General features: G+C 43.4%; 1 protein-coding gene across 1 annotated transcript in view; it reads right to left on the minus strand.

Moving 5' to 3' along the window:
* LOC145390749 (uncharacterized) overlaps positions 1-6,630 on the minus strand; it is a 14,333-nt gene extending 7,703 nt beyond the window's left edge. The window contains exon 1 of the mRNA XM_080265545.1: positions 6,197-6,630. The gene's annotated coding sequence lies outside the window, so the exon portion shown is untranslated. The remainder of the gene's footprint in view (positions 1-6,196) is intronic.
* Between the last annotated feature and the right edge of the window lie 998 nt (positions 6,631-7,628).

A 7,628-nucleotide genomic window follows, 5' to 3' on the forward strand; every position in this document is an offset into this window, starting at 1 on the left:
ATCCTCTCTCTCTCTCTCTCTCTCTCTCTCTCCATTTGTCTACGTGTCTATCGGTCTACCTATCCTCTCTCTCTCTCTCTCTTTCTCTCTCTCTCTCTCTCTCTCTCTCCATTTTGTCTACGTGTCTATCGGTCTACCTATCCTCTCTCTCTCTCTCTCTCTCTCTCCATTTGTCTACGTATCTATCGGTCTACCTATCCCCTCTCTCTCTCTCTCTCTCTCTCTCTCTCTCTCTCTCCATTTGTCTACGTGTCTATCGGTCTACCTATCCTCTCTCTCTCTCTCTCTCTCTCTCCATTTTGTCTACGTGTCTGTCTGTATCGGTCTACCTATCCTCTCTCTCTCTCTCTCTCTCTCTCTCTCTTTGTTCCCTCCCTCCAACACCTGCTCCCACTTCCGGTAGAAGCACCCAACCATACTCCTTGAGAGAGAGAGAGAGAGAGAGAGAGAGAGAGAGAGAGAGAGAGAGAGAGGACATAAATAAAGGATAGATAGACCAATAGTTAAAGACAGACACGTAGACAAATGGATGGATGGAGAGAGAGAGAGAGAGAGAGAGAGAGAGAGAGCATGAGGGTTTACGTTAAGTGTGTGAGAGAATGTATACCAGTGTGTGTGTGTGTGTGTGTGTGTGTGTGTGTGTGTGTGTGTGTGTGTGTGTGTGTGTGTGTGTGTTCGTAATTGTCAGTGAATATGTGTGTGTGTGCAAGTGGGTTACTGTGTGTGTGTGTGTGTGTGTGTGTGTGTGTGTGTGTGTGTGTGTGTGTGTTCGTAATTGTCAGTGAATATGTGTGTATGTGTGCAAGTGGGTTAGTGTGTGTGTGTGTGTGTGTGTGTGTGTGTGTGTGTGTGTGTGTGTGTGTGTGTGTGTGTGTGTGTGTAATCATTGTGTACATGTATGAATCATTGTTTATTTGTGTACGTGACTCAGTGTGTGTGTGTGTGTGTGTGTGTGTGTGTGTGTGTGTGTGTGTGTGTGTGTGTGTGAGTGGGTGCTATGGCATTTCCTTTATTGAAGAAAATTACCCTGTTAGGAACACTATACGAGAGAGAGAGAGAGAGAGAGAGAGAGAGAGAGAGAGAGAGAGAGAGAGAGAGAGAGAAAGAGATACTGCTACTACCATTACTACTACCACCAATACAACTACCACGAGAGAGAGACAGAGAGAAAGAGAGAGAGAGTTGTATTGGTATTTTCCTACCAATACAACTACCATATTATTACCACAACTACCACTGTTGCTAACTAACTTTCCCAGCACAGTCACAGCTACTACCATCACTACACTACCACGATTACCATCATTACTACCACCACTACTAGCCTAATACAAATACCACATCACCACCACTACCACAACTGCCACCATCAGTACCGCAACTACTACCATCACTACCACTATCACACCTGCCATCATCACCACCACAACTACCACCATCACTACCACAACTACCACCACTACCATAACTACCCCCATCATTACTACTATCACCACCAGTAACACAACTACCACCATCACTACCACAACTATAACCACCATCACTACCACAACTACTACCATCACAACCATAACTACCACCATCACTACCACAACTACCACCATCACTACCACAACTACTACCACCACAACCACAACTACCACCATCACTACCACAACTACCACCATCACTACCACACCACAACCACCACCATCATCCTAACCCCTGTCAGCTCAGACGATGGCCAGGTGAAGTCAGACTGGAGGGCAAATTTGACTAGTAACCAAGGAGACTCGTAACTCTAAGTCAAAACTCACGCCTAGCTCCCTCAGATAAAAATAAACCATTAGAACTCTCCCTAACACATCTTCCTCAGCGATTTATTTTGCCTCGTATACCGTAACATTCTCTCTTGTGCTGTTTTTTCCATTTTAGTGTTAATCTTTTTTTTTTTATCAGTATCTTACGAGATTATATTGAAGTTTAATGCAAAATAAATCGCTTAGAATGATGTGTTACGGAGTCTCGTGTTATTTTTATCGTTTTAATATTAATGTAGTTTTTTATAACAAAATTACACTTTTTTTTTAATGCAAGGAAGAAGGAACCAAAGGCCAGGAGCCAAATAAATCGCATAGAAAAAGTTGTCACGATACCTACAAATTACTCACAATACTATCATTCTGTCTGTCTCCCTATCTATATATTTCCAAACGCCTTAATCCCGTAAAGGGTGGCCACAAACAAATCGCCTCCATGTCGCCCTGTACTCTGCTGTCCCGCTGCCCCCCTCCAACTCACACACCCCTCTCTCGTATATCTCTTCACTCCATCACTATCTCATCCCTGGTCTTCCCCTCTGCTTCTCCCCCTCACTCACATACTCTCCTAGTCAGTCTCTCATTCTTTTCCATTTCCTCCTCTCTCCCTTTCCTCCTCTATCCTCACTCACGTACTCTCCTAGTCAGTCTCTTATTCTTCTTCATCTCCTCCTCATTCACATACTCTCCTAGTTAGTCTTTCATTCTCCATTTCATCTTATCCTCAGTTTTCCCTTCCTCCTCCTCTCCCCCTCACTCACATACACTCTCCTAGTCAGTCTCTCATTCTCCTTCATCTCATCCTCATTCTCCCTCTCCTCCATCTCCCCCTCACTTATACTCTCCTAGTCAGTCTCTCATTCTCTTTCATCTCATCCTCAGTCTCCCCCTCCTCACTCACATACACTCTCCTAGTCAGTCTCTCATTCTCCTTCATCTCTTCCTCTCCATCTCTCCTCCTCACTCACATACACTCTCCTAGTCAGTCTCTTATTCTCCTTCATCTCAGTCTCCCTGTCTCTCCTCCTCACTCACATACACTCTCGTAGTCAGTCTCTTATTCTCCATCTCATACTCCCTCTCCATCTCTCCTCCTTACTTACATACACTCTCCTAGTCAGTCTCTCATTCTCTTTCATCTTATCCTCAGCCTCCGCCTCCTCACTCACATACACTCTCGTAGTCAGTCTCTCATTCTCCTTCATCTCTTCCTCTCCATCTCCCCCCCCCTCACTCACACACTCTCCTAGTCAGTCTCATTCCCATTCATCTCATCCTCAGTCGCCCTCTCCTCCTCACTCACATACACTCTCCTAGTCAGTCCCTCATTCTCATATAAATAAAACAAAAAACTGAATAAATAAACATGTAAAATCAGTAAATACATTAATAAATAGATTAAAAAAAACTCGTATTTCTTTTCGTGGTACCGGTTATTTCGTCATTATTTTCAACACCAGTCGCTTGTACCCAACTGAGGTATATTCTAGGAGAAGGAATTGCCTAGAATAAATAGCACGTCAGAAACCTTCACCTCCTGGCCTTTGGTTCCTTCTTCCTTGCATAAAAACCCCACCGTGACACTAAAGGCGGGGTGTTTTGACTAGTAACCAAGGAGACTCATTCCTACCCCATAATTCCAGGTCGGTTGATGGCCAGGTGTTGTCAGAATGGTGAGTTGTTTTGACTAGTAACCAAGGAGACTCATTTCTGCCTCATATTCCAGCTCAGTTAATGGCCAAGTGTACAGTAGCTAGCCTGACTGAAAGCTGTTGACTAGTAACCAAGGAGACTCATTTCTACCTCATAATTCCAGCTCGGTTGATGGCCAAATGCAGAGTTAAGGGTTGTTTTGACTAGTAACCAAGGAGACGCATTAGTACCGCACAATTCCAGCTCGGTTGATGACCAAGTGTTGTCAGTGACGAGTTATTTTAGCTAGTAACCAAGGAGACTCATTTCTACCACATAATTTTAGTTCGGATTATGGCCAAGTGTAGTCGGTGGATGGCTGATTTGACTAGTAACCAAGGAGACTCATTGCTACCTCATAATTCCAGCTCTGTTGATGGCCAGATGCAATCAGAGTGGAGGATTGTTTTGACAAGTAACCAAGGAGACTCATTTCTATCATAATTCCAGTTCTGTTGATGGCCATGTGTTGTCAGTGGCAGGTTGTTTTGGCTAGTAACCAAGGAGACTCATTTGTACCTCTAAGGGTCACTGAATTTCGCCCAACCATGACACGGTGCGGGAGTAGCATAAATCCGTCAAGTGAAAACAAGCCGTAACACATTCTTTTGGGCGATTCAGTCTGCATATAACCCCTTAGTAACTTCATGTATATACCGGTACGTCACTGGAGCCAGCAATATCGATACGGTACTAAAAATATATATAGTACCGTAACATACAAGTGAACGTGCGGGTGTTCAGGTAAAACAAATCGCAAAGAAAAAGGTGTTACGGAGCCTGCTGTGCCACTTGGAATAGGGCCTGGGTATTCTGGCGTTTATTTCACACTGACACCTGACGATTTAAACCACCTGAGAAATCCGTAAGTCAAATTTAAAAATCAAATATTAAAGGTCCAAATATAAGTCAATAATTAGAAGTACAAAATTAAATCAAAAATTAAAAGAAAAAAAAGTCAAAATTTAAGTCACATCAAAGATCAATATTTGAAAGTCAGAAATTAAGTTGAAATTTAAAAGTCACGAATTAAGTCAAAATTTAAGCCAAAATTTAAAATTCAAGATTAAAGTCAGTAATCCGAAAACAATAAACTATGGTACGGTGGTCTATTTTGAGTAAATCCTAATGCTTTTTTCTTTTTTAAGGGATTTTAATGCTTCCTCAGCCGTATTTGAACCACGGATCCAGGTTAGGAGCCTTCGTAGCACCTCTTCCTAGCCAATTTATTATGCATATTTTAAACAGAGAAATTCTAGGAGAAATAATTGCCAGGAATAAAAACATGCTTCCCCTAAAAACCATAACTACCGTGATGATCAGTTCACAACTTTAATTCAGAATAGTTAATCCACATGAGCGAACAAGAGAAAGGATTTACGAGATCATCACTAACACTAACCTCACCTATAGTTCGTTTACTTCCATCTGACAAAAATCCGTCACCTTTTTCAGCTCGAATGTTGGCCAGGTGTAGTATGGAGTATAAATTTCACTAGTAACCAAGGAGACATTCCTGGTTAATATTACTGCCCATCGAATGTCATGCAAAAAGTGGCCCAGTTTTGTCAGATAAAAACAAAAAAAAGACCTGCTATGGATGCGCTTGGGTATTTTCGTATCCTACTTAATTCACGCTGACACTAAACCATTTTTATTCTAGGAGAAAGAATTGCCTGGAATGAAACTTGCCCCCGAAAACACTCACTCACAACTATGACGATTCTTTCTGATGGATGCTTATGTCACTTGTTTTAGAATTCCCTAACATTGACAGCTGACGATTTATCCGAGAAATTCATGGAGAAAGAATTGACTGGAATAAAAACTGCTCTAAAAAACGATCACTAAGAACTATGACGACTGACCCTTTTGATAGGTACGTATGTCACTTAAAATTTTCGTAATATTAATCGCTGACGAATTTATCCGTGAAATTCATGGAGAAGGACTTGCCTGGAATAAAAACTGCTCCTAAAACAATCACAAACAACAATGACAATTAACCCTTATGATGGATGCGTATATCTGATGTTTTAGCATAATCGTAACATTGACAGCTGACGATTTATCCGAGAAATTCATGGAGATGGAATTGCCACGAGTGAAAATTGCTCATAAAGCCTCAATTACCGTGTCAATCACCAACGACTCATAACATGGGTATTTGGACACTAATTAGACTGACATCAACCTGTTTTACTTCTAGAAAAATTTGACTGGAAGAAAAATAATACACTCATAAATCAACTACCTCGATCACTAATAACGCCTAACGATTGGCACTTTGGGTATCTTGACGTTAATTGAGCTGACACCAAACTACTTTAGTTCTAGGAGAAAAATTTGCCTGGAAGAAGTATTATAATCTTCAACCAACTAGTCTAGCTTACTATTAACCAGTGCGACTAACCTTAGTGATGGATGCATCTACAACACGTTCGATTTTTTGACATTTGAATTAGTCTGACACCAAACTACTATTATTCCAAGAGAAGGAATTGTCTAAAATAAAAATTACCTCTCCTAGAACCTTCAACCACCATGTCGAAGATTAATAACTAACACAACTAACGAATCTAGTCATGGATACACCTAGATATATTAACATTTTATTTAGGCTGATACTTGACGGCTTTTTCCAGCTGAGAGATATTCTAAGAGAAGAAAATGACTTGGAATAAAACCCCCCCGAGCGTACGGACCTGCAATCACATGTGTAGAGGGGTGTCTGTAACCACCTCCACCTCAGACGTGCTGGCCCCTTGTCTGTGGCTGTCCTGGGGGTAGGCAGGCGGGTGTTGGTGGGTGAGGCAGGCTTGAGGCAGGGTGAGGCAGGCCATATCTGGGGGCTGAGGCAGGCAGAAATTGACGTAACTGAGAGCTGAGGGGATCCTGGCACGCTCCGCCATAGCTGCTGCTTAAACCCCCTTCCCCTCAGTGTCCAGCGGGCGAATCACGCATTGCAAAAGCTTTGGTTGTCAATTGCATGGCCCCCGAGGCTTGGCGGTTCTCCCAGGGGCGTGTGTAGAGCACCGCAAGGCACATCCAACCGGTTAAAAGCGGCTAAAAAACACCAAAACCATCTGCCATAGACTCGCACTGCGTTTGTCTCACATCCTCTTTCGCCTTCGCCCGCCTCGCGCACTGTGGCAACTGAATTCGGGACCCTCTTTCTCGACCAACCGCGTATTTTAGGGCTTTCCCGCGCCCTTGCCCCCACGCCCAAAGCCCATTTCTGGTCTGTGGGTGCCTGGACGTGAAGCCTGGGTCTGCACGGGGCGGGTTTCGGTGCCTGGTTGGATGGTAAAACAGGTTCAGTGTTTATTGACTAAGAGGGATGGCACTGGCGACCTTTGGCAGTTCCTGAATGCGCTGACACACTGCCTTCCCTCCCCCACCTCCCCTCATCCTCTCCCATCCCCTCTCCCTCCTTCCTCCTCCCTTCTCTCCCGTCCCATCATCGCCTCTCTCTCTCTCTCTCTCTCTCTCTCTCCTTTTCGTTTCCTCATCTGTCTGTCTTTTGTAGGTCTCTCCCTCTTTTACTTTCTTTTTTTTTTACTTTCACTCCAAGTTTCTTTTTTAAAATCTCTCTCTCTCTCTCTCTCTCTCTCTCTCTCTCTATTTCTGTCGTTTCCTTTCTATTTGTCCTCTTCAGAGATTCTTTGCTTTTCACTAATTCTCTGTCTCTGTCTGTCTGTCTGTCTGTCTGTCTGTCTCTCTCTCTCTCTCTCTCTCTCTCTCTCTCTCTCTCTCTCTCTCTTTCTTACTCGTGTGTGTGTGTGTGTGTGTGTGTGTGTGTGTGTGTGTGTGTGTGTGTTTTAACTTGCGGGAGTATTAATTTCAGGGATAAAGTAACTACAATTATCACTACCACAACTGCCACCATCACTGCCCCAACTACCATCACCACCACAACTACCACCATCACTACCACACCTATCACCATCACTACCACACCTATCACCGTCACACAGCTACCACCATCACTACCACACCTATCACCATCACACAACTGCCACATCACTACCACAAATACCACCATCACTACCACACCTATCACCATCACACAACTACCACCATCACTACCACAAATACCACCATCACTACCACACCTATCACCATCACACAACTACC

The sequence above is a fragment of the Coenobita brevimanus genome, chromosome 15 (assembly GCF_032717465.1).
Source record: "Coenobita brevimanus isolate Jiangsu-jjx chromosome 15, ASM3271746v2, whole genome shotgun sequence".
NCBI classification, from domain to species: domain Eukaryota; kingdom Metazoa; phylum Arthropoda; class Malacostraca; order Decapoda; family Coenobitidae; genus Coenobita; species Coenobita brevimanus.